Source organism: Bos javanicus, chromosome 15 (assembly GCF_032452875.1).
Source record: "Bos javanicus breed banteng chromosome 15, ARS-OSU_banteng_1.0, whole genome shotgun sequence".
In the NCBI taxonomy this organism is placed as follows: domain Eukaryota; kingdom Metazoa; phylum Chordata; class Mammalia; order Artiodactyla; family Bovidae; genus Bos; species Bos javanicus.
In genome coordinates, this window is record NC_083882.1 from 35,664,780 (window position 1) to 35,679,974 (window position 15,195).

At 45.5% G+C, this 15,195-nt stretch overlaps 1 protein-coding gene across 10 annotated transcripts in view; it reads left to right on the forward strand.

The window, feature by feature from the left end:
- PLEKHA7 (pleckstrin homology domain containing A7) overlaps nucleotides 1–15,195 on the forward strand; it is a 229,963-nt gene that overhangs the window by 116,052 nt on the left and 98,716 nt on the right. Inside the window, exon 1 of one of the 10 annotated variants that reach the window (XM_061440684.1) lies at nucleotides 13,888–14,115. The exons of the other annotated variants lie outside the window; for them this stretch is intronic. The gene's annotated coding sequence lies outside the window, so the exon portion shown is untranslated. Of the gene's footprint in view, nucleotides 1–13,887; nucleotides 14,116–15,195 lie in introns of those variants that run through there. 10 annotated transcript variants of the gene reach the window in all.

Genomic DNA, 15,195 nt, shown 5'->3' on the forward strand with positions numbered 1-15,195 from the left:
TTTGGCGGATTCTCCCCATGACCAACCAGCATCCAGATGAGGCTGGATTTGCCCCTTGGGCTCTTTGATGTCTTTCTTTGTGACCAGTTGGACTAAGTGTCTCAGTGACAGGGCTGTTATTATCCCTGCCTCTCCTTGGGTTTAGAAGTCTTTGTGCATCAGTAAGGAGGCTTTTCACAATTTGCTTTTTTCCCTTCAGTGGCAGATTTTTCCTTGGCGCCTTCTGTGTTCTTGGTTCACTGATTAATAGACACTTGAGGAATTGCAGGGAGGCATTTAACATGCATCAGATACCATCACTAGCAGAGAAAATGATTCACTGAGCTCTCTCTCTGCTGTCTGCATCTCTTTCTGCCAACATAGCTTGATGTTGGGGAATTGAGTCTGAATCTGGAAAAACACAGTTTAAATGTGTGATTCAGAGTCAGTGACGTATGCATGCGTGCCCAATCACTCAGTCGTGTCTGACTCTCTGCAACCCTATGGACTGTAGCCCTCTATTCATGGAATTTCACAGGCAAGAATACTGGAGTGGGTTGCCATTTCCTCCCCCAGGAGATCGTCCCAACCCAGGGATGGAACCCAGGTCTTCTGCATCTGCTTCACTGGCAGGCAGATTCTTTACCACTGTGCCACCTGTGATGTGCAGCTGTCTCCAAAGTGGGGGTCTTGGAGAGGTAGATAGTGAGGGGTCTAAGAAGTTTTGCATTCCCATTTCCTTTACATTACCTTCTTCAAAGGCAGGAGTCATTCCAGGTTAGAGATAAGTTCTAGGCTCTAGCCTTTAGCCAGTACCCATGCTAGGAAGGTTGGGACTTCAGACTGGGAGGTGGACTTTATTTTCAGTGTGAAGATGCTGGTAAGAATGGCTTCTAGTAAGCCTTTGTTGTTGTTCAGTCACCCAGTCGTGTTTGACTCTTTGCCACCCCTTGGACTGAAACATGCCAGGCCTCCCTGTCCCTCACCGTCTCCCGGAGTTTGCCCAAGTTCATGTTCATTGCATCAGTGATGCCATCCAGCCATCTCATCCTCTGACACCCTCTTCTCCTTCTGCGCTCAATCTTTCTCAGCATCAGGGACTTTTCCAATGAGTCATCTGTTCGTATCAGATGACCAAAGTACTGGCCTTTTATATGTTCATGAGTTCTCACGGTGAATATACTGGGGTGGTTTGCCATTCCCTTCTCCAGTGGATCACATTTTGTCAGAACTCTCTGCTATGACCCGTTTGTCTTGGGTGGCTGGCCCTGTACGGCATGGGTCATAGCTTCATTGAGTTACACAAGCCCCTTTGCCATGAAAAGGCAGTGATTATACAAGGTACAAGGTTACCCTGTACCAAAGTTTTCTTCTTTCCTTGCAAATATAAGGAGCCAGTTTGGCCATGATGTTTTCATGGAGAGTAATCCATCCTTTGACTCCAGAGTCCATTTCAGACAGTTGGACCCTCCTGTGATCCATGTCTCCAGAGTTGGAGTCAAAGGACCTAGGTTTGAATCCTACCTCTGCCCCTACTTGGCTGTGTAATCTTGCACAAGCCCCTTAATTTTTCTCATCCTCAGTTTCCATATCTGTAAAATGGACATAATAATACCTAACTTTTAGGATTGTAATAAGGCATGAGATAGTGCCTGCAGAGTGCCTGGAATATGATGTACCTACTGCAGTAACTGTTGCAGATCTCTGTCTCACCTTGTGTGATTCTTTATCCACAGCCCTCTGACTCCTGCACACACATTTTGGGCTATCTGCAGAAATCTGACACTTCAGCATGGTGGGCTCTCTATTTAGGGATATGGGGAGCTAGTGAGTTTTCTTTAGGGAGAGGGGACCTCGGTAAGACCATCTGCCCTATTTACCGCCTTGATGCCACTCATCATTTAGAAGGTCTTTCACAGAACCTACACTGCAGTGTGGGATGGGAAATGGAACCTAGTTCTGGCTCCAAACCCATACTCTTGCACGGACTTTGATGTCTCCCCCCTGACTCCTCCCTTCTTGAGGCCTGCTTTGCCCTGCCTCCCTGCCCACCCAACACCACCCACCACCCCGCCCCAAGAAAATAAAAACTAGACTAGAACCAGAAAGCCCTGTCAGGATATTCTGTCTGGGCTTCATGTTTTGCTTACTGGAAGGTCTGGGTACTCTGGGTCCTGTGGGTTACGTGCCTTCTTCCTGCTGGGCTCTTGACCCGAGATTCCCTTCCTGAATGGCTTCACTAGGAAACCGAGAAGGAAATGGGTTTGGGTGGGGGCTTTCCGAAGTCATCCCATTTTGCCCTCATCTAGAAGTGAGACAGGCAGCGAGAGCCCCTCCCTGACCAGATTTCTGAAATCCTTCCCCCTGCCCCACCCACATCTCGGCACTGAGGGTGGGATGATCCCCCTTTCCTGGGTCATGGAGGGATGCTGGGCCAGTCGCCCTGTGTGATTAGGGCTCTGGAGTCCCTTGGCTATGTCAATACCATTGCAGGAAGACCCCAGAGGGACCGTTGGGAAATAGGCAGCCTTAGGAGGTCCTGAGCAGGCCTGTGAGGAAGCAGCTGGATGGACTGGCGCCCTAACCTGATTCAGGACGGCACTGTGGAGGCTGCGCTGGGCAGAGCAGCTGCAAGAGGTTCTTCCCCCTGGAATGTGGCTGGACTACTTTACCTCTCACACCCTACAGACAACTTCCAAACAGAGACCCTGCACTTTAAATCCTCCTGGACATCGCAGGGCCCTGGTACAGGAAGCCTTCAGGTCTCTGGGCTCGTACGTTACAGGACAGCCCTGGTTTCTGGAGTGAAGTGCTAAATGTCAAGACTTATGCAGGCCATTCTAGACTGCACACCTGCACGTGAGCTCATAAATGTGTCCCTGTTCTTGGTTTCCTCCTTCCCTCACTGCCCTGATCTCCCGGCAGCAGGCAGAACAACTTTGCTAGCCGTGTCCGCTTGGCTGTGAGTACCAGCGTTACCATCTTTCCTGTCACCGCTTTCTCGGCCTCACCAGTGTGGAAGGTGACATGGGGTAAAGGAATCTAGCCGAGTAGCACCAGGTGTCAAGGGATGGAAGGTCTCCTTGTGTTCATCATCTCCAACCTTTTCCCATTTTATGGACAAGAGGACTGAGGCCCAGAGAGGGAAAGCCACCTGCCTGCATTCCCCTTTGCCTGGTATTGTTGTTTACCTTGAACAAATTAAATGCCTGACGTAGGGTGCAGAGAAGACATCGTGCTGTAGGAAAAGAGTTTGGCTTCTGGACCTGGATTCCAGTGGAAATCCTAAATCCTGAAACGTGTGGTCTTGGACAAATGAATTAACTGCTTGTAACCTGTTTCCTAAGATGATAATACCTTGCAGTGTTGAAGTGACCGTTAGAGGTAATATATGCAAGCATCTCAGGCAGTTACTCATCATGGCAGGTGTTCAGAAGAGAGGTGACTGTTACTTTGAATATAGCCCCAGTGGTTTGTTAATAGATCCTGGCTGCATTGAACTGTTAAAGCTGTGTATCTAAAAGAAAAGGCTTGACAGAGGTATTGTCAATCTTAGTGTAAGCTTCCTGTGAGAAGGGGCTAAGGAACCTAAGCCAGCCTCCACTACAGGGCTGTGAACACCTCTCCTGTGGCCAGGTTCCTGGGAGGTTGGCATAGGTTCTCAGCCACAGCTCTGTGCGAGGCCTTTTTGCTTTGTATTCCCACCAAAATCTCTCTTCATGCTCAGGATCTCATCATCCTACCCATGTATTTCAGAAATCTCTTGACTCACATAATTGCTAAATGGTGTGTTTCATGAATTAATAGATTCACAGAGCTAGAGAGGAGCATAAGGTCATCTTGGCAGATTGCAGGCCTGGGGTTTGTGTCCATTCCTTACCAACATATTGCCAAATAGTTTTCTGGCCTGGGCTTGAAAACGCCCACCAACAGGAGGCAGCCAGCCAGTCTGATGTTCAGAGGCCATGCTGTAGTGTTGTGGACACTTGATTCCTTGAAAAATCTGCCTCCCAGTGACTCCATCTTGGACCTCAGGGGACAAATCAAATCACTCTTTCTCATGATAGCCTTTCAGACGTGATGACAACAATTGTGGGCCCTGAGTCTTCCTAGGTCTTAAAACTCCAGTTCCTTCAGTGGTTTTGACTGTTCACGGCCCTGGCTTCTCTCTCCTGGACATGCTCCAGCTTTCCACTCTGGCCTGTAGGTGTGGTTACCAGAAGTGAACACAATATTTGGATCAGTTCAAAACAGAACTGTTTTTTTTAAAACGTCCCTTTTCTTAGACCCTGCACCACTATTAAGTGAGTCCCAAGATAATCACAATGGTGTGATCACTCACCTAGAGCCAGATTCCTGGAATGTGAAGTCAAGTGGGCTTAGAAAGCATCACTATGAACAAAGCTAGTGGAGGTGATGGAATTCCAGTTGAGCTATTTCAAATCCTGAAAGATGATGCTGTGAAAGTGCTGCACTCAATATGCCAGCAAATTTGGAAAACTCAGCAGTGGCCACAGGACTGGAAGAGGTCAGTTTTAATTCTAATCCCAAAGAAAGGCAATGCCAAAGAATGCTCAAAGTACCACACAATTGCACTCATCTCACACGCTAGTAAAGTGATGCTCAAAATTCTCCAAGCCAAGCTTCAGCAATACGTGAACCGTGAACTTCCTGATGTTCAAGCTGGTTTTAGAAAAGGCAGAGGAACCAGCGACCAAATTGCCAACATCCGCTGGATCATCGAAGAAGCAAGAGAGTTCCAGAAAAACGTCTATTTCTGCTTTATTGACTATGCCAAAGCCTTTGACTGTATGGATCACAATAAACTGTGGAAAATTCTGAAAGAGATGGGAATACCAGACCACCTGATCTGCTTCTTGAGAAACCTATATGCAGGTCAGGAAGCAATAGTTAGAACTGGACGTGGAACAACAGACTGGTTCCAAATAGGAAAAGGAGTACATCAAGGCTGTATATTGTCACCCTGCTTATTTAACTTCTATGCAGAGTACATCATGAGAAACGCTGGGCTGGAAGAAGCACAAGCTGGAATCAAGATTGCCGGGAGAAATATCAGTAACCTCAGATATGCAGATGACACCACCCTTATGGCAGAAAGTGAAGAAGAACTCAAAAGCCTTTTGATGAAAGTGAAAGTGGAGAGTGAAAAAGTTGGCTTAAAGCTCAACGTTCAGAAAACAAAGATCATGGCATCCGGTCCCATCACTTCATGGGAAATAGATGGGGAAACAGTGTCAGACTTTATTTTTCTGGGCTCCAAAATCACTGCAGATGGTGATTGCAGCCATGAAATTAAAATACGTTTACTCCTTGGAAGGAAAGTTATGACCAACCTAGATAGCATATTCAAAAGCAGAGCCATTACTTTGCCAACAAAGGTCCGTCTAGTCAAGGCTATGTTTTTCCAGTGGTCATGTATGGATGTGAGAGTTGGACTGTGAAGAAAGCTGAGTGCCGAAGAATTGATGCTTTTGAAGTGTGGTGTTGGAGAAGACTCTTGAGAGTTCCTTGGACTGCAAGGAGATCCAACCAGTCCATTCTAAAGGAGATCAGCCCTGGGATTTCTTTGGAAGGAATGACCCTAAAGCTGAAACTCCAGTACTTTGGCCACCTCATGCAAAGAGTTGACTCATTGGAAAAGACTCTGATGCTGGGAGGGATTGGGGGCAGGAGGAGAAGGGGACGACAGAGGATGAGATGGCTGGATGGCATCACTGACTCGATGCACATGAGTTTGGGGGAACTCTGGGAGTTGGTGATGGACAGGGAGGCCTGGCGTACTGCGATTCATGGGGTAGCAAAAAGGAGGACACGACTGAGTGACTGAACTGAACTGAAGGTCCTAATGGCTTTGTGACAGCTTTTCCACACTAATTGGGTTTGTGGTAAATCAACACCGCTAACTAATACAGATTTTGTATTATTTCCTAGAGCTGCCACAACAAGTTAATACAAACCTGGTGGCTTAAAATAACAGAACGTTATTCTCTGATAGTTCTGGAGGCCTGGAGTCTGAAATCACAGCGTTTATAGCCTTGGTTCCTTTGGAGGCTCTGTAGGGGACTCTATTCCATGCCTCTCTCTGCTTCTGGGGGTTGCTGGCAATTCTTGGCATTCCTTGACTTGTCGATGCATCACTTCAATCTTGGCCTCTGTCTTCACATGACCATCTCCCCAACATGTGTTTTATATACCCCTTGGAATGACAACCCACTCCAGTATTCTTGTCTGGATAATCCCATGGACAGAGGAGCCTGGAAAGCTACAGTCCATGGGATCACAAAGGGTCAGACACGACTGAGTAGCTAACACTTCCCTGAATCCAGAGCAGTGGCACTGGATTTCTATGCAAGCTTTTTTTGACTGGACATGAGGATTCCCAGCTCTCTAAAATATATTTTTCATGTTTTTTAGTAGTAATTAGTCACTGAAAGATGGATTTTTTTAAAAGGCAGGAAATAATTTTAAAACAATGTGATGATGATTTTTTTCCCCCCATAATCCTTGTTTTCAGGAACCTAGTGGTATGTTCTGGTTAATGATAACTATGACCTTAAGCAATTCTCTAACCTTCTCTGACCTCAGTTTCCTCATCTGTGAAACAAAGAGATTGGATGAGGTGAGCTGTATGTCATTTTCAGCTTTGAAATTCTTAATACAGTGGTTTCTGGAAAGCAAGGCTTCCTGTTGATGATAAAAGGTCTCAAGCTGGCTTACTAAACTGAGAATTCACAGCTCTTGTGAAAACAGATTATCATTTATGAATCTGAAAATCCGAAAAACTCTGTCCTTTTGTTCACCTTTGACAGGATATGGAGTCTAAGCTATGACACATCCCCTCCCTCTTCTTGATTACTCAAGTGTAAGATCCTACAGGGCTGGCATTTAGTTAGCTCTTAAATATTTATTACATGAAAGAAAGAATATACTTATGTCACATATTATTATTGGGAGCCAATAATGCAGTATCATTCAGGTCTGATCATCTAGTAATTGTGTGCCTTTTAAGATTCCTCCTGGGACTTCCCCAGTGGTCCTGTGGTTAAGAATCTGCTTTCCAATGAGGGAACACAGTTTTGATCCTTGGTCAGGGAACTAAGATCCCACATTGCTCGGGGCAATTAAGTAGAAGATCCTGCGTGCTGCAAGTAAGACTCGATGCACCCAAATATATTAATAAATATTTTTAAAAAGATTCCCCCTGAGTGTGCCTCTCAGAAGCAGTTATTTTTATTTATATTCCAGTTGTATTGAGATATAATTGACATATAGCACTCTATAACTTTAAGGTGTGCAGCATAATGACTTGACTTACATTCATCATGAAATGATTATCCCAGTAAGTTTAGTGAACATCCGTCATGTTGTCTAGATACAAATTAGAGAAACAGAAAAAAAATTACAACGAGAGCTGTTAGGATTTACTCTTAACAAGTTTCATATATAACATACGGCAGTGCTAATTATATTTATCAAGTTGGGCTCTAAAATCACTGCGGATGGTGACTGTAGCCATGAAATCAGAAGACGATTGCTTCTTGGCAGGAAAGCGATGACAAACCTAGACAGTGTGTTAAAAAGCGGAGACATCACTTAGGTGACAGAGGTGTGTATAGTCAAGGCCATGATCTTTCCAGTAGTCACGTACGGATGTGGACCTGGACAATAAAAAAGGCAGAGCGCCGAAGAATTGATGCTTTCGAACTGTGGTGCTGGAGAAGACTCCTGAGAATCCCTTGGAAAGCAAGGAGATCAAACTAGTCAACCTTAAAGGAAATCAAGTGTGACTACTCTTTGGAAGAAATGATGCTGAAGCTGAAATTCCAATACTTTGGCCACCTGATACTAACAGCTGACTCCTTGGAAAAGACCCTGATGTTGGGAAAGATTGAAGGCAGAAGGAGAAGAGGGCGACAGAAGATGAGATGGTGGGATGGCATTACCGATTCTCTGGGAGACAGTGAGAAACGGGAGGCCTGGCATGCTGCAGTCACGAAGAGTCGGCCGCAACTTGGCAACTGAACAACAAAAACAACACATTATATCTTTAGTACTTACTTGCCTTATAACTGGAAGTTTGTAGTACTTTCCTCCAATTCCCCCTCCCTCATCTCACCCAGCCCCTACCTTTACCACCCCACCCTCACCTCTGGTAACCACAAATCTGATCTATTTTTCTGTGGGTTTGTTTTATATTTTGTTTGTTTTTGAAGTATAACTGACCTACAGTGCTATGCTTGTTCCTCTTACACAAAGTACTGGTTTTTTTCTATCTCAAAATGATCACCAGGATAAGTGTGATTAGAGTATGTCACCATATAAAGGAATTAGTTACTTATTGACTGCGTTCCCCATGCTGTACATTTCATTCCCATGACTCATTCATTTTGCAAGTGGAAGTTTGTATCTCTTAATCTCCCTTACCTATTTCTTTCCTCACCCCAACCCAGAAGCAGTTTCTTCTCACCTTGTCACATGGCTTGTGGGATCTTAGTTCCTCAACCAGGGGCTGAACCTGTGACCTCTGCATTGAAAGCATGGAGTCTTAGCCACTGGACCACCAGGAAGTCCCAAGCAGTTACTTTTAAAAGATGGTGGCAATGTTTCAAAGTTGCTTTCTGGAGCAGTTTCCTTGTCTGTGATACAGACGGCTATGAGGCCTGGACTTCGGGGCCTATGCTTGAGACACCATCAGTTCAGTCGCTCAGTCGTGTCCTCCTCTTTTCGACCCCATGAATTGCAGCACGCCAGGCCTCCCTGTCCATCACCAACTCCCAGAGTTCACTCAAACTCAATGCGCATTGAGTCGGTGATGCCATCCAGCCATCTCATCCTCTGTCATCCCCTTCTCCTGCCCCCAGTCCCTCCCAGCATCAGAGTCTTTTCCATTGAGTCAACTCTTTGCATGAGGTGGCCAAAGTATTGGAGTTTCAGCTTTAGCATCAGTCCTTCCAATGAACACCCAGGACTGATCTTCAGAATGGACTGATTGGATCTCCTTGCAGTCCAAGGGACTCTCAAGAGTCTTCTCCAACACCACACTTCAAAAGCATCAATTCTTTGGCGCTCAGCCTTCTTCACAGTCCAACTCTCGCATTCATACATGACCACTGGAAAAACCATAGCCTTGACTAGACGGACCTTTGTTGGCAAAGTAATATCTCTGCTTTTGAATATGCTATCTAGGTTGGTCATAACTTTCCTTCCAAGGAGTAAGCGTCTAATTTCATGGCTGCAGTCACCATCAACAGTGATTTTGGGGCCCAAATAAATAAAGTCTGATACTGTTTCCACTATTTCCCCATCTATTTGCCATGAAGTGATGGGACCAGATGCCATGATCTTAGTTTTCTGAACGTTGAGCTTTAAGCCAACTTTTCCACTCTCCTCTTTCACTTTCATCAAGAGGCTTTTGAGTTCCTCTTCACTTTCTGCCATAAGGGTGGTGTCATCTGTATATCTGAGGTTATTGATATTTCTCCCGGCAATCTTGATTCCAGCTTGTGCTTCTTCCAGCCCAGCGTTTCTCATGATGTACTCTGCATAGAAGTTAAATAAGCAGGGTGACAATATACAGCCTTGACGTACTCCTTTTCCTATTTGGAACCAGTCTGTTGTTCCAAGTCCAGTTCTAACTGTTGCTTCCTGACCTGCATATAGGTTTCTCAAGAGAAGGCTTTGGCATAGTCAATAAAGCAGAAATAGATGTTTTTCTGGAACTCTTTTGCTTTTTTGACAATCCAGCGGATGGTGGCAATTTGATCTCTGGTTCCTCTGCCTTTTCTAAAACCAGCTTGAACATCTGGAAGTTCACGGTTCACGTATGGAAACATGCATTTTTCAGGTTTCACAGAAGGAGGTCTGTGGTCTCATTCTGGGGCACATGCTCAGATGGTTTTCTGTTTCAGGATCCCCCTTCTGCCATCAGTGACCCCTGTCAATATCCATAGGGGGCTGCAGTCTCGGGCACCTCTCTTTTGAGTTCTTTAGGGACAGACTGTTGGTAGTGCCTCTCTGTATTTTTCACACTATGCAAGAAGTCTGCTGACTGTCATGGGGTTCACCTTTTCAGGAGACCAGTCAGAGAAGGCTAAGGGCATGACTACTTGCTGTTATTGTTGGGAAGATTTTTCTGTTTTTTTGTGAGAGGGAAATTTTCTGGCTTATTTTTGCCATCTTCTTTTAGTTCTTATGCAAGAAATCTTTATTCTTTACAACAGACCTCCGTCCTAAGAGGAAGAGCTTCCCTAGAATCTGATTTCTCTAGAATCAGATTGGGGTTGCAAACTCAAATGTCTCTAGAGGCTTAGTGGATAATGGAAAAGCTGACTGTATGTATGCTGTCTAATTCATTTTACTCTGTCCACTTGGTTTATCTTTGTCTCCCTAGTTCTGGTTGAGATACAGGCACGAAGAAACTTCTCTCCTGTAGGGAAAGGAGAAATGCAGGTGTGATGACAAATAGCACTAAGTGTACACCCTCAACATCCGGAAACAGTAGGGAGTGGTGGGGACTGCAGTGAACTAGAAGGCCATCCCACCTCTCATGGGCTCCTAGTGTTGTCATAGATTTTGATTTACCAGGATGGGCTGAGTATTTATATGAAAATTTCCTGTTGTTAAACTTGGGCTCAATTTAAAATATCTGTTGTTGTTCAGTCGCTCAGTGGTGTCCGACTCTTTGCAACTCCATGGACTGCAGCATGCCAGGTTTCCCGGTCCTTCACCATCTCCTGAAGCTTGCTCAAATTCATGTCTATTGAGTCGGTGATTCCATTCAACCATCCCGTCCTCTGTTGTCCCCCTCTCCTCCTTTCTCTCTTTCCCAGCATCAGGGTCTGTGTGGTTTAACTAAAATGAATTTGGGGGAACAGATTGGTTTGCGGGTAAGCAATCTGAACCCTCTCATACATGTTGGGGTGGGCTCCTGGGTCATCTCTCTATATAGGTTGGTCTGGTAGGAGATCCTAGTGGAGCTGTGTGTGGAGAGGGCTGCTTATGTTCATCCTTGCATGTAGATATGAAGGAATAGAAGATACATAGCATAAAAAAGCAAGTTACAGAAATATATGTACAGTTTTATTCCATTTATGTAATTTCTTTTTAAAATGACATGTATATATATTTTTTAATGCGTGAGAATTTCATAAAGGCAAAAAACAAAAAGAATGCATAAGAAAGTGGCAAAGTTGTTGCCTCTGAGATTGACACTGACACTGAATTCAAGGCAAGAAAGGGGTCTCCTGCTTTCTAGTTTATACTTGTCTGTGACTTGGAATACAGTTGACCCTCTGTATCCAAGAATGCAGAACCTGCAGATAAGGAGGGCTTACCATACTATGCCCTTTTATAGGACATGATCATCTGTGGATTTTGGTATTGGGGAGGGTCCAACCCCTGACAAATGCCAAGGGACGACTGTACCTAATTTTTGTAAGGTAAAATGAAAAGTGTTTTGGGGAAGTATAATTGCTATATAACGAGTGTAAAACTTCAGTGCTGAGAGTACAAGGAAGGAAGAAGGCTGAGTGATCTGGAGTGATCAGGAAGGACCACTGGGAAGAGAAGGGGCCTTGAAGGTTGGGCAGAACTCATTGAGGAGGAAGACTGCAGGAGCCAAAACCCAGGGGTGGGCAAGATGGGGTGACTTGGGGACTGGTGAACCGTTAAATTTGGTAGGACCCGAGGGTCTAGGGAAGTAGAGAAGGCTTTAGTGGATGATGAGCCACGGAGAGGGTGTGTGTCAGGAGGTAATGGAATGAGAGCCGTGTTCCAGCATGATCCATCTGGCAGCAAGGATGAGGGAGTTTGGAGGCAGGACTCCAGGTGGGAGCTGCTCATGTGGCCTCATCCAGCTCCCAGCCAGCTGTCACTGATCCTTGCCTGTATGTTGCCTGGTGAGTGAACAAGGGTTATGGCTATCTACCTGGTGAGTAAGCTCTCAGGAGCGTGGGCTTTGGAGCTTGGCCAGCCTCTGCTGGTGCTCAAAGTGGTTCTTGTGCCTCTACTGACAGTGTGTCTCCCCAGACATTTTGGAGATTCTGTGACGCAACTGGCCATAGACTGAAGTGTAACCACTAAGAACAAGCCCGTACTTTGGAGTCAGGCGATATGGGCTTGAAATCTGACTTTGTCATTTACTGGCTATATGACCTTGGGGTTGGCACTTGACCTCCTTGGGCCTCAATATTCACTTTTGAAAAATGGTGATAGAATGATTCACCTTTTAGAGTTGTTATACCCAGCAGATTGACACTTGGCAATTAGGTGTGCTTTGCTGTACTTTACATTGCGGTACTCACTCTGATCTGTAGTTATAAATATTTATATTATTTATGGTTAATATTATCATTGTATCTATTTATGACCATATCAGTTTATTCTTTTGAACTGTAAGCTCCTGTTCAGTGGGGATAATTATGTTCTACTCACTGTCTTATCCTGAAACTCTCACCGCTGAACACATGCTGCTGCTGCTGCTGCTGCTAAGTCGCTTCAGTTGTGTTTGACTCTGTGTGACCCCATAGATGGCAGCCCACCAGGTTCCCCCGCTCTGGGATTCTCCAGGCAAGAACACTGGAGTGGGTTGCCATTTCCTTCTCCCATGCATGAAAGTGAAAGTGAGGTCGCTCAGTCGTGTCCGACTCTGCTGAACACATAGTAGGGCTAAATAAATGTTGGATGGATAGAGTTTGTGTTTTTAATCCTACTCCAGCTTTAACAAGCAGTTGACTTGTGATCAATTAGGATATATTGGTAGTTGAGAGCATGTCTCCTTTGTGATTAAAACAGGATTTGTCAGTTCAAATGTCCTTGTTAGGATAATGCATCAGGAGGGCTTGTGAGTCCTTCATTCTTTCATTCTACGGCGGCAGATCTGTTTTGTGGAGCTTGATGTTTATAACATTCAGGAGGTCTCGTTTAAGAATGCATACAGTTGTAGAAAGCACATGCCTGGGAAGGGGCTGGTGAAAGTGAGGGGCCCTAATGCTTGAGATTCCTCAGTTTCACAGTGATTTATCTCTGCATTTAAAGATTTATAGAATACTCCCTACAAGCAGTGGTGGGAGTTATGAAGGATATAGAAATTTTTAAAAGGGAAAACATGATGCTCATGGATACAGGTTTTAGTAAAACTGTCATCCCAAGTAGACTCTGAACAAAACCCCTTGCATTTTTCTTCAGCCAGCAAATATTTATTGAGCACCTACTGTGTGCCAGGCACCATGTAGGCATTGGAACATAGCTGTGAAGACGGAAGTCTTGCCCTGTGAAGCTCATATTCCAACTGCATCATAACTTGTGACCCACCTAGAGGCAGTGGAGAGCCGCAGTGCTGCTCTCAGGCCATGGGGATAGAGGCACCTTGATGCCTTTGTTTGCCTGGCCCTTCTCCTCTCCAAGCCTGCTCTGGGAGTTAGAGCAACATGGTTAAATTGATGCAGAGAGGGCCGTAGCCATCCCAAGCAGTGATGAAAGAATCACAGATTGTTACCACCGGGAGTGAGTATGATGGTTGGTAACTGCTCAGGCTCTTCCCGACCATGATCATGAGAGAGAGTGATGAAGGATCCTTCATTTCTCCACCAAAGGCTCTCTGCTTTGGGGCTGATTTCAGCCTCAGTATGGCAGAGCAGAACTGAGTGAGCAATTCATTCTGACTCCAGGGCTCACAAGCGGAGGTATTTCTTATGTCCTCTTACCAGAGCGGCAGCCAACCCCATGGTCTCCAAGAACAGAACTGGGGCCTGGAGACACAGATTGCCTGCCTCATTGTTTACCCCAGCTAGTGCTCTGCTTGGCCACAGTGGGGCGGTGACTCACAGCTGGAAGTGTGTTCCTGCATTGCTGCCAGATTGCAGATTGTGTGTGGAGGGTGGGGATGGGGGAGGGGGTAGGGAGGAGAATGAATGAGTAGGAGCCAGTGGCTGCAGGATTTGTAACACCTTGGGAGGCAGCGGCTCCAGAACCAAAATTGAAATAGAGCGGGCGGGCTGCAAGCCTCCCTCCCAGTCTGACTTGAACTGGGAACGCTGGGAAGACACAGCATGGAGCCCCAGCAGAGAGCAAGCATGCCTGCTGCCTTTCCCATGGAGAACGACAGCCCAGGAGCAGGTTAGTTCTGTACTGGTTTCTAGGATTCACTTTACCGTGATGTATTCTGATTTGTGAAAGTCAAGTCATGAGTGAGAGAAAGGGAGTTTTCGATGGAGTGGTTGGGAGCACCTGCAGTTAAGAAAAAAAATCCAGTTTAATTGGGAATAAACAGGACAGAAGTATTAACTACACCTCCGTGCTGTCATTACGAAAGATATTCTGTTAGCAAGTGAGACTGGGGAGGACAGCTGTTCTGCCTCCTTCCTTTGTGTTTTCAATTATGTGCAGTGTTGTTACATTTCAGTCTGGCTCCAGCAATAGTCTGAGATGAGCCTCAGCGTCTTAAGATGTTACAGCTGGAGGATCTCTAAAACATCACCTGGTTTAGCCTTCTCATTTTATACTTGAGAAGTCTGACTTATTGAAGAGCATTAAGTAGAAGCATAAAACTGGATGTTCTTTAAGGTAGAAAATGTTTCTGTGCAGTTTTGAAACTTCTGTAGAGTGTGTGTCCCTGGCTCAGACAGCCTGCTGGGGACGCTGTTTTGTCTTAGGCTGCGCTTTCTGAGCCATGAGGGCTTCCCTCGTGGCTCAAACGGTAAAGAATCTGCCTGCAGTGTAGCAGACCCTGGTTCGATCCCTGGGTCAGGAAAATCTCCCTGGAGAAGGGAATGGAGAACCCACCAAAGAACCCACTCCGGTATTCTTACCTGGAGAGTTCCATGGACAGAGTAGCCTGGTGGGCTACAGTCTGTGGGGTTGCAAAGAGTAAGACATGACTGAGCGACTAACGTTCACTTTTTTCTGAGCCATTGGGCTCCAACCAGTGAAGGACAGAAGTGTGGCTCAAGGAATGTGCTTATTGATCTTAAACTACTTGGCTTGGCGAGGGAGTTTAAGTTTAAACAGGAGGCTGAGTGTTTTGCCTTAACTCAAAGGGAAAAAAAAGTGTTCTTTAGCCAGGCTAATAATACTGAAGCTTGTAAAATAGAAAAGACAAAACAACTCTGTTAGAGTGGAGATTTAGAGCTAGCAAAAGAAAAATATGACAGGAACTGAAGGTTGAGTGCTCTGGGGCAGGCACATTATCAGTGTGAG